At 43.3% G+C, this 19,537-nt stretch overlaps 1 pseudogene; it reads left to right on the top strand.

Moving 5' to 3' along the window:
- The window catches only part of LOC117356546, a 106,869-nt pseudogene that overhangs the window by 26,554 nt on the left and 60,778 nt on the right, over positions 1-19,537 (top strand).

The raw sequence follows: 19,537 nt of genomic DNA, 5'->3' as shown, positions 1-19,537 counted from the left end.
AGTGATAACATTCTTACGTTTTCTCTTTCGGACGTTCCAGTAACCATTTAGATGCCTTTTATGATTATGTGATTATTATGCCATGTGTTATATCGCACTTTACTTTGCCACTGTGTGCACACAATTATGATTCGTGGTATGATGGACGTTTGTTTTTGTATAACTGTGCATTTTTCTGCAGATCTAAGTTCAGCTCTGAATCCTTGCCAGCTGGAAGAAAAGTTCCATGCCTTTTCTGTTTTCTATGTTTGTTTATGCCCTTTAATCTTTGTGTTGTCTATCTGTTTGGTTTGTGGGGTACCCCAAGGAAACCAACTATACCATTGGCCATTTTTGGAGATTTTTCTCTCCCTTTTTGCATTTTTGTTTTTTTCCTATCTAAATTGCCTTTCTAGCTGTTCATGCCCACGCTGCCCTCTGGCGCCAGCGTTCCTTCCTCACCTCCTCTGGATCCCCTATCCAACACCACCAACTCATCCTGGACCTTTTGGATGCTATCTTGCTACCCTCCAAAGTTTCTATCATGCACTGCCGGGCCCACCGTCGCCTCCATGATTTCATCAGCCGCGGTAATGCCTTGGCTGACCGCTTGGCTCGCCAGGCGGCCCTCCAAGGTCCGCCCACACCCCCTCTTCTGTTATCCCTTTCCTCCCCTCAACCTTTCCTTCATTCCCTTTCCCCCCAGTACACTGACCCCGAGCGCAAGTGGGCCACGCAGCAACCTGGCCATTGCACCCTCCCATCCGGATGGATTACTATACCCTCCTCCCACACATCCACCCCCTCCTGTATGTTCCACAACTCCTGGCCCTCACTGTTGTCCAACGTGCACACGATTTTTCTCATGCCGGTAACCCAGCTCTCCGCACTCTTCTCCGACAGAATTTCTATATCCCGAATCTCTCTCAACTCATCTCCCATGTTCTGCTCCGCTGTGTCATTTGCCTCCGACACACCCCTCTTCTGTCAGATCCCCCGTTCCTGGTCACCAGCCTATCGGTTCACATCCCATGCAAGTCCTCTCTACAGATTTTACCCACTTGCCCCCTCCCATGGGTTCCGTTACCTCCTGGTTTTCATTGATTCCCACACTGGGTGGCCAGAGGCCTACCCAGTGTGCACAGAGAAAAGTAGGGAAATAGTAAAGGTTTTACTCCATGACATCATCCCTCGCTATGGCCTGCCCCTAGTGATTGGCAGCGATAATGGCCCCGCCTACATATCACAAGTCACACAAGCTGTCTCTCGGGCTCTGCAAATCACCTGGAAATTATATGCGGCCTATCACCCCCAGAGCTCTGGCCAAGTTGAACGCATCAATAGAACTATTAAAACCCTCCTCGGCAAAGCAGCAGAAGAAAGCCGCCTGCCATGGCCCAAACTGATCCCTTCTGTTCTATTTCGCATCCGCTGTACCCCAGGTAAACGCAATCAGTTGTCCCCATTTGAGCTCATGTATGGCCGACCCCCGCCAATAGTCAGTCTAGACCCTGAGTCTCTTGAACAGATAGGGAACACTATCACAGACGCAGAGATAAAGCAGCTAGGAAAGACCATTATGAAATTACAGAACTGGGTCATTTCTAGAGCCCCGCTGCCAATTACAACCCCTGTCCACCTCTACAAACCTGGGGACCAAGTGTGGCTAAAAGTATGGAAGAAAGAACCGCTGAAACCCCTTTGGGCAGGGCCTTTCACTGTCTTACTTGCTTCCCCCACAGCTGTCAAATTGTCCCGCCACGAGTCTTGGATTCACTACAGCCGTGTGAAGCCCGCTGCTGAGTATATTTGTGAAAAAGGGCCTACTGACCTTCAACTGAAAATCACGCGGCTGCCCCACACTCTGGAAGAGTAATCACGCAAGTCTGATCTGGAGATCTGACAAGATATTTAATATGAACTCTGTTGTATATTTACTGCTTGTGATTTACGTCTTGCCAACATTGTCCATGTCCCCTACCCCTCCCACGCCTGGGTGTGCCCCTTGTGTGGCACTAGTGGACAATGGGGGCAAAACGGAAAATGTTATTAGATTTCAAACTAACTATGAGTGTAAAGGTCAATTAGTGACCCCTGTATGTATATATAACAAGGTTGAATATTCTATATGTAATAATGGAGATTCACAGATCTGTTTCGACCCCAAAGCAACTAATAGGGATACTTGGATAGAGGTCAGGTCAGTCTGGGATCAGGGCCCCCTGATTCAACAAACCCTGGTCACTAATCCCTATGTCCCGGCCTCAGTCCTCTTTGATGCTTGCCATGCCATGGACCAAAACCCCACCTTCCTTGGACGTTGTGGTGCCCTAGCATGGAGGAGGGAATATATGCACAATGATAAATACATGTGCCTGGCGGGACAGAAGCCGTCCCATTGTGAAGGGTCTTCCGAACACTACTACTGTAACTACTGGAAATGTGTATCCTGGGCTACTTGGGGTATGACCCGACTACCCACCACCCGAGCCATATTATTCAAAGGGGTGACTACCTCTGACTGTGGCCTCCAGAACTGTAACCCACTTAACTTCACTATTCTACAGCCGTTTAAATGGAATCTCGACGATAGCTTCCGGAAAGCTCGCTATCTTGTGGGCCTACAGATATATGGTAAGGGTACGGACCCTGGTACTGTCTTGCACATCAAACTCGTTGAGAGACACCGAATCCCTGAACAACACAGCATTGTGTTTCCAGACTTTTATGAACATATGAAACTTGACCAACAAGACTTTGTGCCCTCTGTCACCACCTGCAACCTTTTCATACAGTTCGCTGAAGCCATAGGAGCCACCTTAAATCTGACAAACTGTTATGTCTGCGGGGGCACCCAGCTGGCCTCTGAAAAACTCCATTCTGGCAAAACACTGCATACAGCGTCTCGGACCATCCTTTACCACTCGTGTTGGACACCTGCAGTGCCAATCCTTATGGATTAAAACAGCACCTCTCAGCCCGGTTGGACTTATTGGACCGGAGATCCTAAGTTAAAAATACCCAGACGATGGAATACTACTGGCAATGCTACCACATTAAATGTCTACCTCAACCTGCCTGCTTCTGCCCCTTGGGCTGCACCAGAAGGATACTACTGGATCTGTGGGAAAACGGCATACCCCACTCTACCCTCAAATTGGACTGGCACTTGTTTTCTGGGCACTATCAAACCAGCCTTCTTCCTCCTCCCGTTATCTGAAGGAGAACATCTGGCTGTCCCAGTATTCGATCAACGGGCCCGTTCTGAAAGAAGCCTGGAAATTGGTAAATGGGAAGACACTTGGCCCCCGGAGCGCATCATTGCTGTCTACGGTCCTGCTACATGGGCTGATGATGGTATGTTTGGGTACCGGACTCCAATCTACATGCTTAACCACCTCATACGACTGCAGGCGGTTTTAGAAGTTATCACCAATGAAACAGCTAGGGCCCTGGGAGCCCTGGCCAAAGTGAACACTATGATGCGTACCGCCATCTATCAGAACCGACTGGCCTTAGACTATCTATTGGCCGCTGAAGGAGGGGTATGTGGAAAATTCAATTTTTCCAACTGCTGTCTACAACTGGATGATGAAGGATTTGTGGTTGAAGAGGTCATAGACAAGATTACCAGATTAGCTCACGTTCCTGTCCAGACTTGGAAGGGTTTTTCTGCTGATATGTTTGGACTCAACTCACTGACTGATTGGGCCTCCAAACCGGGACTCTTTAAAGCCCTCACCATAATTTTCCTGGTATTCTCTGTCATATTTTGTGTTCTTCCTTGCCTGTTACCATGTTTATTGAAAACCCTTAACCGTACTATTAGGACTACGATTGACAAAAGTACCACCGCCCTAGTCCTGGCCCTTTCCTCCTATCACCCAGTCCCCACCTCTGATACAGATGGCCCTGACCTCCCATAACCCAGCTAGTCAGCTAGCCTACAGAAGAAAAGTTGGGAATGAAGGATCCCTAGCTAGCTGACATAGCTGGGTCACGGTGTATATGAAGAAACTATCAGTGGGTCATAATTAGTACAAAGAACAACTTGTGACTCCATTTTATTGCTCTGAGAAATCACGTATGCATGCAGGCCTGTTCTATGTATCTGTCTTAGTGCCTGGCACGGCCAGGGGGGCAATAGGATGTTAGCCTGTTAGTTAGCCTTGATGTATAGATTATAGGATGGATTTATGGTTTTGTTTTTCTCTCTGCTGTTACCTTTTGGTCAGAGCTGGTTAGAACTGGTTTGGACTGGTTAGGACGGACCCTATATAACTTTTGTGTCCGAGATCCTCAGGGTCTTCTGTTTATGCAGCCAGTTCTGCCCAGAAGTCCAGCATATATGCTTGTTTAATAAAAGCCTTTTTACATCTCTTCAGTCTCTGGCTCAAGTCTCTGCACTACTAACGGAGGGCCTTATCCTAAAAAGGTACCTTCAGTGAGCAGGATGTAGGTGATAAGAAGCATGGTGAGAATTCTAAGGATGATGGGAAAACAAAAAAGAGTAGGGTATCTTGTACGATTTTTAACTGGTTGTTAGGATTTAATGTTTATGCCAGTGTGTTAGGTTCAGCAAAACCCGGATTATATCCCGGGTTAATGAGGTATGCTGATATGATCTTGCGGGCCTATAGGACATACGGGGGATGGGCCTGGTTGAATTATGATGATCATTTCCGGCATAGCATGGCACAGGAGAAGTCAGAAGCTTGGGGTTTTCGAGATGTGGACTTGTGGTTGTCTGATATGACTTCTGCTCGGTCATCCTTTTTTCGGGGAGCGACCTCCTCGGGGGTTTCTTTGCCCTTGGGGGGGTCAGGATTTGGGGGAAATACAGGGGTGGGACGGTCAGGATCTGGGGCAGTGGGAGGAGTTGGGTTGTCTGGGTGGACGGGTGGGCACCGGGGTGGGTTGTTCGGGAATGCCTGTTTTCAGTTCAATGCAGGGCGATGCGACCGTTCGGGGTGTAGGTTCCGTCATCGGTGCAATCAGTGTGATGGGCCCCATCCTGCCTTCCGTTGTGTTGGAGGCTGGGCCAGAGGAAGAGCATTTCGTTCCATGGGATCCGTTGCCCCAGGAGTGCCTGGTCAAGGCACCCTCCCCCATTAGTTTGCAGTCCCTTGCTTTCTGGTTGCCTAGTTACCCCAATAGGGGAGATGCCAGATTGCTTTGGGAGGGTTTTGTCACTGGTTTCTGTATTCCTTTTCAGGGTCCTCCCTTGTTCCATCGTTGTGCCAATGCATCTTCGGTTTCTACACATTCGGAGGTTGCGTGTGCTAAATTGGGCAAAGAACAGCGGTTAGGTAGGATTGCTGGCCCGTTTCCGACTCCTCCTTTTGCCAATTTGGTGATTTCTCCTTTAGGGGTGATACCCAAGAAGGAACCGGGAAAATATCGTTTAATTCATAATTTATCTTTTCCCTTGGGTCAGAGTGTTAATTCTTTTATTGATCCCACGTTGTGTGCAGTAAAGTATGCTTCCTTTGACCGGGCTGTTGACATGTTGCGTTCTTTGGGTAGAGGTGCGTTGATGGCAAAGACAGATATAGAATCTGCTTTTCGCTTACTTCCAGTACACCCATCTGCCTTTTATTTATTGGGATTTAAGTTTGATCATTCTTATTATTTTGACAAATGTATGCCCATGGGCTGTTCAATTTCATGTGCATATTTTGAAGCCTTTGCCACTTTTCTGCTTTGGGTGACTGAACAAACTTCTGGATGTACCAATATTGTACATTACTTGGATGATTTTTTGTTTGCTGGGTTTGCTGGGTCAGTTCAGTGTGGTGCTTTGCTTTCTGCTTTTCGGCAGGTGGCACTGGATATGGGTGTTCCTTTGGCAGAAGAGAAGACGGAAGGGCCTTGCTCATGTCTGGTTTTTTTGGGTATTGAATTGGATTCTACTCGAATGGAATCTCGCTTGCCGGCGGCTAAGGTGCAGACCTTGCGTAGCGAGATAGATAAGGCTCTTTTGCAGCGCAAGTTGACTTTGGCTGAAGTTCAGTCTTTAGTTGGCCGTTTGAATTTTGCAATGCGAGTGATTCCTATGGGCCGTGTTTTCGCCCGTCGTCTGGCCTTATTAACCAGAGGGATTTTAAAGAAGCATTATCATATTCGCATTTCTCGAGGTGTGCGAGATGATTTGTTATTATGGAAGTCTTTTCTGGATAATTTTAACGGGGTGTGCGTTTGGCCTCAAGCTCAAGTGACTGCTGCTGACTTGCAATTGTTCACGGATGCGGCTGGTAGCTCTGGCTTTGGTATTTATTTTCAAGGAGCTTGGAGTGCACAGGCCTGGCCTGACTGGTGGCGAGATCAGGGTTGGTGCAGGAATGTAGCCTTGCTTGAGTTATTTCCTGTGTGGGTAGCATTGGAGTTGTTTGGTAATCATTTACAAAATAGGCGTGTGTTGCTCTATTCTGATAATGTGGCAGTGGTTGAAGCAGTGAATCGTCAATCAGCACATTGCCCACTGTTAGTGGTATTGTTGCGTTTAGTAGTGTTGGCTTGTTTAAAGTTGAACTTGACTTTGAAGGCTAAGCATGTGCCTGGTCATACTAATGAACTTGCGGATGCTCTTTCTCGCTTCCAGTGGGTGCGATTTCGAGCCTTGGCTCCGGGAGCAGACGATGGACCAACAGCGATGCCTCCAGAATTGTGGCAGCATTTCCGGGAGTCTTCACAGAGTTGCTGACTGATGCCTTGGCCTCTAATACTTGGAAAGGATATAGTGCTGGTTGGCGGCGATTTCAGCAGTTTTTGCAGCTTTTTTGGTTACCTGTAGTTCCAGTTTTAGATGAACGCTGCATTATTTATTTTCTTTTATTTGCTCGAGTGATGGGTTGGTCTATGGGTTTAGTGAATCAGTCTATGGCAGGGGTAGGTTTTGTTTGTAAGTTGTATGGGTGGCCTGATCCTACTTCTTCCTTTTTGGTTCAGAAGTTACGTGTGGGATTTGGGCGACGGCGACCCCCCCATAGTGCATCCTTGGTACGTTTACCTGTTTTGCCGTCAACTTTGGAGACTATTGGGGTTGCATTACAACGAATATGTACTTCTCCTTTTGAGATTGCTCTTTTTCGCTTGGCATTTTCTGTGGCATTTTTTGGAGCAATGCGCATTAGTGAATTGGTGGCTCCTTCTAAGCGAGCGACAGGTTGGACTGGTATTTCACAGTCTGATGTGCTTTTGTCCTCGCATGATTTATATCTGCATGTACGACGTTCCAAAACGGATCTCTTGGGTAAAGGTCAATGGATTCAATTGCACAAGTCTGCCCAGTTGTTGATGTGCCCTGTGGTTTTGGCCCATGCTTATTCGCAGCAGCGGCCTGCGGGTGGTTTATTCTGGCTTGTGCATGCTACTGGGGATCCATTAACACGTTTTCAGTTTGCAGCTGTATTTAAAAAAGTTTTGGGTATGGTGGGTTTGGACCCTTCTTGCTTTGGGACCCATTCTTTTAGGATTGGATTATTTATTTATTATCATTATATTTGGTTGATTGTTGTAGAGTGCAGTTGTGCGAATGTCAAATGTTAAGGAAGCCCATTGATTGAAGCAGTGGGCTGATAACATTGACTGAGCCACTGTACGGCAACATTGTTGTTAGGGAAAGGGGGGAGTGGGAAGGGGTTATTAACTAGTGGTGATTGGCTAAAGAAGGACAGAAGTAGGGTGATTGGGAATGGTGTTGCAAGGTTGTAAGGATATAGCAGTCAGGGATTGGATGAAGTGGAATGGAGCTGATTGGTTGATTTAGGCGCAATTGCTGGGAAAGATTGTGTGAGAAAGTTGTGGGATATCGAGAGGGTAGGAGACAGAGGGAGAATTAGGTAGCAGGGTATTTGGAGGGAATTTTGGGCTTTTCAGTGGCCCTCCCATCCCACCCGGGTTGTTGGGGTTGGTGGGGTGGGGTTTTTTGTTCTTTGGGGGGGGGGAGGGGCAGTCGCAGCTTGGCGGTAAATGGGGTTATGCCAGGCGGCCACCAGGTGAGGGGTGTAAAAGTATCTAAGTTTATTATTCTGTGTGCGGCACCGCCACAGAGAATGGTGAGACCTGGCGACACCGCAGGTCTCGCAAATGGGATTTGTAAAGTGAATATGATGACGGGAATTGGGGGTTGAGCAGCTAGGTCGTGACCGACTAGCTGAAGGGAGGGAAAGGAAAGTTGGGGAGGGGAGTGGTCGCCTAGGAAGAAAGTGATAAGTTGTAAACATGGTTATTAAAACTTGTTGAATTTAAATAAAGCTGCGGCCAAATTATTTGCCAATAATGGAGTTGGATTATTTATTTATTATCATTATATTTGGTTGATTGTTGTAGAGTGCAGTTGTGCGAATGTCAAATGTTATGCCAGTCAAAGCTGCATCAGGGGACTGCTAACACTCAAACAAGAATGGCGCCATTTTTTGAAACAGAAGTTTGGAGAAGCTCTAGTGTGATACAGCGCATGGAAACACTGTTCTGGTTTGAGTGTTAGCAGTTTAACAGCATATTATTCTCGTGCAGTGTTATGTCAATTTGATGTCAGACGTCTTTGAATCACGGACATTTTAAATTAAATAATAGAGGCAGTCTTTCGCATTTCACTTCTTAACAACTGTGGAATTCACACACTCTTGTTAGATTTTGAAGAGGTACGTATAATATACAGGGCAGGATTAATTCTTCGAGGGCCCCTAGGCACACAAGTACACTGGACCACCCCTGGCCTTAACCACCCCTGCCCTGCCCCCATTTATCTGTTTTCTTATTTACTTCTTTATTTCCACTTGTATTTCTTTCTTTTTTAATTCAAAATAAAAAAAGATTAGCATACCAGTGCACAGTTTTTCTTCTATGCCACCCCCAAACATCTCTGAACAAATCCCCCTTCCTTCCTTTCCCACCTACTTACCCAGGACTTTAACTCTGAACCCTTTCCATACGTATATAAAAGTGTTCAAATATATTGTAAACATAAGAACATAAGAAGTTGCCTCCGCTGAGTCAGACCAGAGGTCCATCTCGCCCAGCGGTCCGCTCTCGCGGCGGCCCATCAGTTTACAATGCCTCTCAACTGCATCATTCTATGTCAACCAACTATAACCCATATGTATGTATAAACAACCATGTATGTTAACTTGTAACGAAACAACAAGCCAAGCAGTCCAAAGAATCCAACATGAAACAAAATAAGATTGGCATACAATAAGGAGATTCAAATCAGGTTTATTCAAGATGCTCCCAAGAACCATGCCTGATACATTTTGCAAAACAAGGCTAGTCAATGCTAATAGAAAACCATGTCTTTCATACACACAGAACACAGATACACCCTCACCCAGTATGGAATAAGTAATCACAAACTAAAAATAGAAATCTATATATATAAAATCGGAGGTATGTATGTGTGTATGTATGTATGTATGTGTGTGTGTATGTGCCGCGATCACGCAAAAACGGCTTGACCGATTTGAACGAAACTTGGTATGTAGATCCCTCACTACCTGGGATGATATGTTCTGGGGGTCTCGCGGCCCATCTGCACACGTGGATGGAGCTACAAACATAAAATCTGCTTTCACCCATTCATGTCAATGGAAAAAATGTAAAAAGCTGCCATTCTCACAGTAATTCAAAAACGGCTTGACCGATTTGAACGAAACTTGGTATGCAGATCCCTCACTACCTGGGGTGATATGTTCTGGGGGTTTCGCGGCCCACCTGCACACGTGGGCGGAGCTACAAACAGAAAATCAGATTTCACCCATTCATGTCAATGGAAAAAATGTAAAAAGCTGCCATTCTCACAGTAATTCAAAAACGGCTTGACCGATTTGAACGAAACTTGGTATGCAGATCCCTCACTACCTGGGGTGATATGTTCTGGGGGTCTCGCGGCCCACCTGCACACGTGGGCGGAGCTAAAAACAGAAAATCAGATTTCACCCATTCATGTCAATGGAAAAAATGTAAAAAGCTGCCATTCTCACAGTAATTCAAAAACGGCATGACCGATTTGAACGAAACTTGGTATGTAGATCCCTCACTACCTGGGATGATATGTTCTGGGGGTCTCGCGGCCCAACTGCACACATGGGCGGAGCTACAAACAGAAAATCAGATTTCACCCATTCATGTCAATGGAAAAAATGTAAAAAGCTGCCATTCTCACAGTAATTCAAAAACGGCTTGACCGATTTGAACGAAACTTGGTATGCAGATCCCTCACTACCTGGGGTGATATGTTCTGGGGGTCTCACGGCCCACAACTCTATGTTGCTTGCTCAAGGGTGGGTTCACCCAAGATTTTATATGTTCTTGCTCCTGGAGGTGAAACTAAAAATGTTGTTTATAATCAAGTTTTGCGTTAGTTGTATTGTATTCATTTTGTCAAATATTTCACATTATAATTTGAATATATGTGTGTGTGTATGTATGTATGTTCCAGCATAACTCTTCAATGCATGGACAGATTTCAACCAAACTTGACATACACATTACTTACTATCTGAGGACAAACACTGTGGGGGTGGGAAGGAGGGGATATGTAAAAATGATTGAAAATGACAGATTTTAGTATCTACCCCATAGTGATTTCGGGCTCACAGATGAATACTCGCCATAACTCTGAAACGCATGGAGAGATTTCAACCAAACTTGGTACACATATGACTTACTATCTGGGGAAAAATATTGTGCAGGTGGGACGGGGTAAAATACTGTGGGGGTGGGAAGGGGGTGATATGTTAAAATTATCAAAAGCGACAGATATTAATGTCCAGCCCATAGTTTTCGGGCTCGCAGAGATGAATACCGACACTCCCGATGCCGTTTAAGTCTAAGTTCAGCCCCATAGAAAGGGACATTCCCTTGGGACATGTGGAGGGTAGGGGGTTGGGACATGGGGGTGGGGCATATGGGACATGTGGGGGGGTAACGTGGGGGGTGGGACATGTGGGACATAGGGGGGTGGGACATGTAGGGGGTTGGACATTTTGGGATAAATAAATATCCGGGCAACGCCGGGTAATCAGCTAGTATGTAGATAAAGGTTAAACTGAACCGCCAAGAAGCCAAACTGCAAACAGTGAAACACCACAGAAACAATGACACATAGCCCCCTAATACTCTGCAAAATATAAAAATAACAGATGTAAATTTGAAGAAACTGACACATTTTGATCATTATTGAAAATAAAATCATTTTTCCTACCTTTGTTGTCTGGTGATTTCATGAGTAACTGGTTGCACTTCCTTCTGACTGTGATCCTTTCTTTCTTCCTCCTGCATGCTTCCTCTCCTCCAGACCTCATCCCAGCCAAAATCTCTCTCTGTCCCTACATGAGTCCAACATTTTCTTCCTCTCTCCCTGCCTGCCCCCTGCCACCCAACACTCTCCATTCCCTCCTCCAACTTTTTTCTTCCTCTCTTCCTGCCCTCTCCCTTTTTTTCTTTCGCTCTATCCCTGTCCCCCTTTCTTTTTCTCTCTGCCCCCTCTTTCTTTCTTTCATTCTCTCTCCCTGCCCCTTTCTTTCTTTCAAGCTTTCTTTCTTTCTTCCTGCCCCCTCCCCTTTCTTTCTTTCTCTCTCTCCGCCCTGCCCCCCATGGTCACCGCCGCTGCTGCTGATTTTGCCAAGCCACCACCGTCAATTTCTCCCTGCTTCCCAAACGCGAAAGGCCCACAAGCCCTCCTGCCTGACGTCAATTCTGATGTCAGAGAGGATGTTCCAGGCCAGCCATTTGGCCCGGAATTTCCTCTCCGACATCAGAATTGACGTTGGGGGTTGGGTGGGGTGGAGGAAGGTTTGTGGTCCGCTGCGTCGGGGAAACGGGGAGAAAGCAGATAACCATCGCAGCCTAAAACAGAAGACAAGGGCCCAAGCCCTGCCTGCCAATACAGCCAAGAAGGGGGAAAGATGAGGAGTTCCGGTCAGCAGAGGAGGGAAAGCTGAACAGTATGGAGGAGGAGGCAAGGCAAGAGATCGCTTCACTCCGCAGCCAAAATTGTCCTTTTCAGAGGGGCCCCGACACGGCAGATCGCAGCAGAGGGGAAGCTGCCATGTCAGGGCCCCTCTGAAAAGGAAAATTTAGGAGTTTGGACCACGGGGCCACCTGGATCTGTTGAGACCAGGGCAACTGCCCTGTTTTCTGCCCCCTAATGCCGGCCCTGGGGCCCCTCTGACAATTTTGGGCCCTAGGCACATGCCTCCTGGGTCTACCCTTTAATCCGGCCCTGGTAATATATGCAAAAAGTTTCTTATTTCCAAGGGTCACCCTACATCTGTTTGTAAGTTGGTGAAATAGCCCAGCTTAAGTAGAGTTTGTGAATCTTTAAGTATGGCCTGTTCAGCCATCAGATTACCTGATGGCGGTCTCTAATTGCTCCCGTCGTTTCATGTCTCAATTTTAACTTTTTGAAGTTTATTTCCACACACGTGCAATTCGGTATACAGTAAAACCTTGGTTTATGAGCATAATTCGTTCCAAAAACATGCTTGTAATCCAAAATATTCATATATCAAAGCGAATTTCCCCATAAGAAATAATGGAAACTCAGACAATTTGTTCCACAACCCAAAAACTTTAATACAAAGTACTATGCATACTTGTATTGCAAGACCTCGCTCATTTAGAACAGTCACTACACTCCCGGAGTGTCAGAGAGAGAAGAACCATCGGCTCAGTTGTGATGATGTGACACGTGTATATACTGTATGTACTCGTATTGCAAGACCTTGCTTGTATATCAAGTTAAAATTTAATAAAATGTTTTAACACTTGCATTCCAAGTTACTTGCAATCCAAGGTTTCACTGTATTGTAGTAACCATTATCATAGCTTGTGAGTTACATTCTTTGACCACACAAGGTCTTTTCGTTATATCTTACTTCTCATTTATAATCTTAATGTATATTTTCTTCAAACCGCTTAGAACCTAACGGATGTAGCGGTATATAAGAAATAAATTACATTACATTACATTACATATTTCTGAACCGTGGTAGTCCTGGAAAATAAGATGGCTAATTGATGATTTAGGCCCTCTTTTCCAAAGGCACGCTATGCGTTTTAGCGCGGATTTAGCACACGCTAAATCAGTGTGTGCGCTAACCGCTAACACGTCCATAGGATAACAATCACGCAGTAGCATTTAGCACGTGTTTAGCATGCGCTAATATATAACGCGCGCTGAAAAGCTTAGCGCACCTTTGTAAAAGAGTGGGTTAGAGTTCAATGGCGTTTTTTGGGAGCCATTTTTCATTGGTATTTAAGAGTTGATCAACGTAGCAGAACTCATTATTTATTATACCTTTGCACTTACAGTTCAACAGTTTAATTTAAGGAGGGTTCATGGAATTGAAGTAGTTTGTTCATCCATTTAACTCGTGTGTCGGTCTTTTATTCATTTTTTTTCATCGTTTTACATCCAGCTTTTGATTTTTAAAGTTCCATACAGTAGTAAAAAAAAATTTTCATTGTGAATTAGCAGTTTTTTAACGCTTCATGTTTCCAATAGATTGCCACTGAAAAATGGTATGTTCAACAACATAATACTCAAGGGGTTCCATAAACACAATAATGTTTTTCGCCTAGTATGTATCAGGGTAGTTCAAATGTTTAGACATAATACCATGACTGACATATATGGATTAATATTTATTTCTTTGATGTTCCAGTACCTTTTTATGTTGATGTTCCAATTTGTGATACATTTTACTGATTTCAACAAGGTATAGATATTAGTAATTCAATATTTTATATTATTTATCTGCCATTCACATTCAACATGTGCATTATTGTATTTTTAGTATTAGCCAAATCATCAATTATATTTTTTTATATTTCAATTTAGTTTTATTTGATCAAGACACATTTTCATTTATTTTGCACTTTTTATTTATTTATCAGTTAATTGAGCCTTTCTGTGGACCTGTTTTCTGTCAATTCACAGGATATTTTTATTAATATGTATGTACATTGTTTTTCCCTACCAGTTCATTTAATCAGATTCATGTGATGATCCAGTATTTTTATCAATATGTAGGATTTTTTATCATGTATGTATATCATTTTTAATATGTTTTTAACATTTTGTGTGTCAACAATTTGTAGACTCCTAAGTCCAAAATATGTGCAAGTAGAGTCATCGCATAAATAAACCAGTGTTGGTTTTGGACATCTCCACTGTTTGTTTGCCTGTTATCGACCCGTGAAAGTGACTCTCCTGGTTGTGTTTGTTTAATGTCGCACTGCCAGTTTCTCACAGCTAGCTCATCTATTGACCTTATCGTGTTTTCATCTGATACAAACAACACACTTTAACCTTTTCCTATCGTGTGTCCCGGATAACGGAACATTCCAATAATGTCATTGCCATCGTATGTCCCATACTAAAAAAGAGCCAGGAACACAAAATATTTGAATTTACAGACTTATGACTTATTTATATTATGTTTACAATAGCCGTAAATGATAACGGTGAATAATACAAAATTTTGCTAAAATAATTACGATTGGAACCAGCATAACATAAAATGTATTACGATAGGAAAAGGTTAATCAATCTTTTGTAAGATAAAAGTTTCTTTAGCATAGTTTCACTCACAATGTTTATAAACTGTAACCTTGAACTGGTTTTCTATGAAATACACATAATTTCTTCATATATATATTTTAGGTGTTATTTTTGCACATGGAGAAAACTGGAAAGTGATGAGAAGGTTTACTCTGACAACCTTACGAGATTTTGGAATGGGAAAAAAAAACCATAGAAGATAAAATTCTAGAAGAAAGTGATTTCCTAATTCATCATTTTGAATCATTCAATGGCAAGTATCCCCATAAATCTCTGATGATGCAATAATTTATATATTTAACACTAACACTAAAAGTAGAAACACTGAAGTTGAATGCTCAGAATTTTTAGGAGTAGAGGGGTCACTTGCCCAACCCAGCTAACCCAGAGACAAAAATTTATTTAGTTCACTACTTCTCACCTATATTTCAAAGGTGAATTAAAACCCTTTGATCTATTTAGGAAACGCCTAAAAACATACCTGTTCCAGAAATACCTAAACAATTGACCCGCTCTCCCTCTCCCTCCCCCTCCCTATTCCACCTGAACTTACAGCACTGTTATAAATATAATCTGTTATCTTCATCTTATCGTAACTTTACGTTGCTATTTATTCCCAACAGGTCCTGTCAGACATTACCTACTAAAATGTACATATTGCATTTTTGCTCAGCAAATTGTATTTCTATACTATTGCCTACTGAGGTCTCTGATCTCTGTATTTCCTCTGAATATCTACTTATTGTATTTCGCTGAATGTCCAGCACTCTTGATTGTAAGCCGCCTAGAAGTCGCAAGATTGTGGCGGTATAGAAGAATAAAGTTATTATTATTATTATTATTATTCAGTTTCAAATAGTAGTAACATAAAAGAAATAAATAAAACCAAAATAGCAAATAACAAATCACCTAACTCAGCAATAGTCTATCCTATAATATTTGTTTTAATTTTTATAAAATTTATCAATATGCATAAATACACAATACACAGCTTGTAACATATAGAGCAGACTTTTAGAAAGGATGTCCAACTCAGAATATGGACATCCAAGTCTATACATCAGATATGGATGTCCTTATCTCATGTGTAATGCCCCCTTCAGGGTGGCTCTGAATCCAGGGCCTGAACTAGCTGGAGTCCCCCCTGAAGGCAGTCTCCATTGGTTCCTCACTTGTTTAGCGCTCAGCACTCGGTGCTTCCACCTGGCGAAAAGAGGTGTTAGATAGTGAGTTTATCCTCTCATGCTCCCAGGAAATATCCAAAAGAACTTCTGTGAACAAGGTTGGCTCATAAATTAAACTGGTTTATTTGAACTATGTGCATAGGCCTAATCATAAAACAATTGTCAAGAATAGCTTTCAAAAATTCCAATACTTCCACACTTAAACCAATACTTGTACAGATAATTGAACATCATTTATATACTTTTCAGATATTCAAATCCTCTGTTTATAGTCTCTTAAACCTTTCACTCTCAGTTCAAATTCAGAATTTCAAATTCTGACTGCTAACACTGTAATTGTAGGCTCTTCCTAAGTTTCGTAGCTTAATCATTAGGTGGGCATGGCAGTATACCTAGATCCCTCTTTCCATTCTAATCTATCCTCGCCCAATTCCCAAGTTCTCACCCAATCCCTGGAAGCTCTTAGGGGTACTGTCCTTCCTGGCTGGTGGACCTGCCCCTGTGGCATCCTCCTGGTGGTTATCTTTTAGCTCTGAGGGCACTTGGCCTCCTAAGAGCGCTCCACCTCAACCACCAGGTTGAGCCTACTCCCTTGTTGGGCCACTGGTGTCGATTACACCCCGGCGGCCTTGCACCTCTGTTGGGCTACTAGTGCAGATCTGCACTCTGGTAGCCTCCCCGTCCTTCAAGAGGAGCCTCTGGGGTAGCCCTCAACTGAGAGAATAACCATTCTCTATTAACATTTTTAACTCATTTGTAGGCCTTATTGATAACACTTTTTGGGTAACCTCAGTGTTCAAATCTAGTTTTCATTTGATTTGAATGTTGCAGAAATCTCCCTGAGACGTACAAAACCGTTTTACTCTTAAGAATTGCCCGATCGGTACACTTTCACAAAGACTTTTTGGATGGTAAATACTGTAAAGTAGGATAGTGTTCCGTTCGGTTTCTTTTCAATAAACAGAGGTCTCTGCTTTTGATTCCATCATATTTGTATATCCAAAAAGTTAATTGCCCCAGTAGAGGTTATTGATTCAAAGGAAATAGATTCCGTACAAACGTAAGGAAGTTCTTCTTCACCCAGAGAGTGGTAGAGAGCTGGAACGCTCTTCCGCAGTCTGTTGTAGGAGAAAACACCTTCTAGAGTTTCAAGACTAAGCTGGACAAGTTCCTGCTAAACTGGGATGTATGCAGGAGAGGCTAGACTCATTTAGAGTACTGGTCTTTGAGATGGGCCACGTGAGCAGACTGCTGGGCAGGATGGACCACTGGTCCAGTGGCGTACCTAGCATATGTGACACCCGGGGCCAATCATTTTTTGACAAGCCCCCCCCTTCCCATCTGTACGAAAAACATGATTTTTAGTAACAAGCCACGTCACACATGAGTACCTAGGAAAAGGTAGCATCTTACATACTGCAGTGAGCAGTACAACATCAATACACCCATTGTAAAACTAAACAAGCCAGACTAGTACAAATCAATCCTGCAGTCAATCCTAACAAAAAACCATGTCTTTCGAACACACAGAACACAGAAAACATCTTCGCCTAGTATGGAATATGTAATCACAAAGCTTTAGGTAGACAGTAAAAAAGGACATTGATGAGAGGGTAGTAAGAACGTAATCTAGACAGATGCAGAAGATAAATTGAAAAGGAAAATGAAGGAAAAAGGGAAAGGGATTGCAGAGGAGAGGTGTGGGAGAGGGAAGGAGAGGAGAGAGATGCCAGACCAATGGGGGTGAAAGGAGAGATGGAAGGGGGAGGCATACAGTTTCTGGAAGGGGCATAGAAGGAGAGAAGATGCCATATAGGGGAAGAGAGACGGCAGACAGTGGATGGAAGGAAGAGAGTTACAAGAAGATGAGAAAAGCAGAAACCACAGAAGACAAAGGTAGAAAAAAATTTTCTATTTATTTATTGCTTTAGGAGACATGTGTCACTGTTTCTATGGTGCACTGTATGCAGAGTCCAGCTTCTTACTGGTTCAATTTAATCTTTGTCTATGTATTTCTATTTTATCCCCTCTTTTACAAAACTGTGGAGCAGTGGCGTACCTAGGGTATGTGGCATCCGGGGCCCATCATTTTTTGACACCCCCCATGTAAAAAAATATTTTTTGTAATAACCATGAAAAATAAATGGACATAATAGAAACAGGCAATGAAAATTTTCTTTTATTGAACCTCATATATGTAACCATTAATCCAAACATAACATAAATTATGTCTGAATTATCATGACATCAGAAGTACATATGGAGTAGTTGCAGGTGATGCTTGGGATAGTTCTGATTGTGTTAGTTCGGTTTTATGTGTTTTTTGAATAGAAGGGTTTTTATTTCTTTTTTGAAGGTTTTGTAGTTTGTGGTCGAGGTCAATAGGTTGTAGAGTTGGGGGTCGAGTGTTAGGAGGTTGTCAAACAGTTTTTTTTCTTTTGACGATTTTGGTTGGAGGGTGTGTGAATGGTGCGTGAGTTCTCCTATGTCTGGTTGAAGTGGATTTAATTATTTAGCTGAAGAAATTAGTAAACTCCCCCCCATTCCACACACATTAATTCTCTTCCATTTTTGTTCCCATTCTAAAAAACACTGATAAGTTCCCAGAAAAAAATACATTAAAATAAGAAGTGAAAACAAAGGCCCCTACAGATGAGAATATAACATAAGAATAGCCTAACTGGGTCAGACCAATGGTCCATCATGCCCAGTAGCCCATTCTCATGGTAACCAATCCAGGTCACTAGTACCTGGTCAAAACCCAAAGAGTTGCAACATTCCATGCCACCGAACCAGGGCAAGCAGACACTTCCCCCATGTCTTAATAACAGACTATGGACTTTTCCTCCAGGAATTTGTCCAAACCTTTCTTAAAATCAGCAATGCTATCTGCTTTTACCATAATTTCTGGCCACTTCATTTTTAAGCTTAGATTTTTCCTTCCAAACAGAGACCTTGCTAGATATCAAATACAGAAAGAACAAGGTAACTTCACAAGGACTTAGCTGTACAGGAAATGTGAATCTCCTCATACACCCACCATATAGTGCAAAAATGTGCAAAGGTCTGGTTTTTTCTTTCGATCACTACATAGCCTAATGCCACACAAGCAGCGCTGTTACAAACATATTCTGAAGGTCAATGCTAAGGTTAACAAAGTTTCCTTCCTTGGATCACAAGGAGATACTGACAAACCACTGGAAGAGATCCCAAAACAACTATCCAGGCACAACACCCAAAGACCCACTCAGTGTGTGAACCAGTTGAGTGGAGTGGAATAACTGGGGGGTGGAAATGGGCCTGGAGTTTGCTCAGCAGAATTTCCCAGACCACCTCTTCCTCTCAACACATTGACATGCTGCTGCCGCCACCACCATTAGGAACACCTTACCGGGTAGGCCAGCAATGCTTATAAACTTTATAAAACACATTATTATATTTTCTTATAAAGCACATATTTTAAGTGAACTCTCTGACATCCTCAGCCTTGCCATTCACAAAAATAGAAGGAAGAAAAGTACCTGTTTCCTGCTGTCTCATGTCCCCAACCTATACAATATTTTTCTTCTGCAGACCCTTCAAAAGTCTGACCAAATCCTCGTTTCACTTGCATTATAAAGTACTGAGGATGCCATCTCTCTCCAATCCCAGGTCCTAAAGTCTAAGACAGTAGTGCAAACTAGTGCTGCCCGATTCAAGAATAAAAAAAAAAAATTTGCGATTCGATTCAGCCTATTGAATTTGTTTTTCGAGTCAACTTTCCTGCCCAATTGGGTGTTTGGTTTTTTGGTTTTTTTTTCCAAAC

This window comes from Geotrypetes seraphini, chromosome 3 (genome assembly GCF_902459505.1).
Source record: "Geotrypetes seraphini chromosome 3, aGeoSer1.1, whole genome shotgun sequence".
NCBI lineage: Eukaryota > Metazoa > Chordata > Amphibia > Gymnophiona > Dermophiidae > Geotrypetes > Geotrypetes seraphini.
This window is presented reverse-complemented; position numbering and strand designations above follow the sequence as displayed.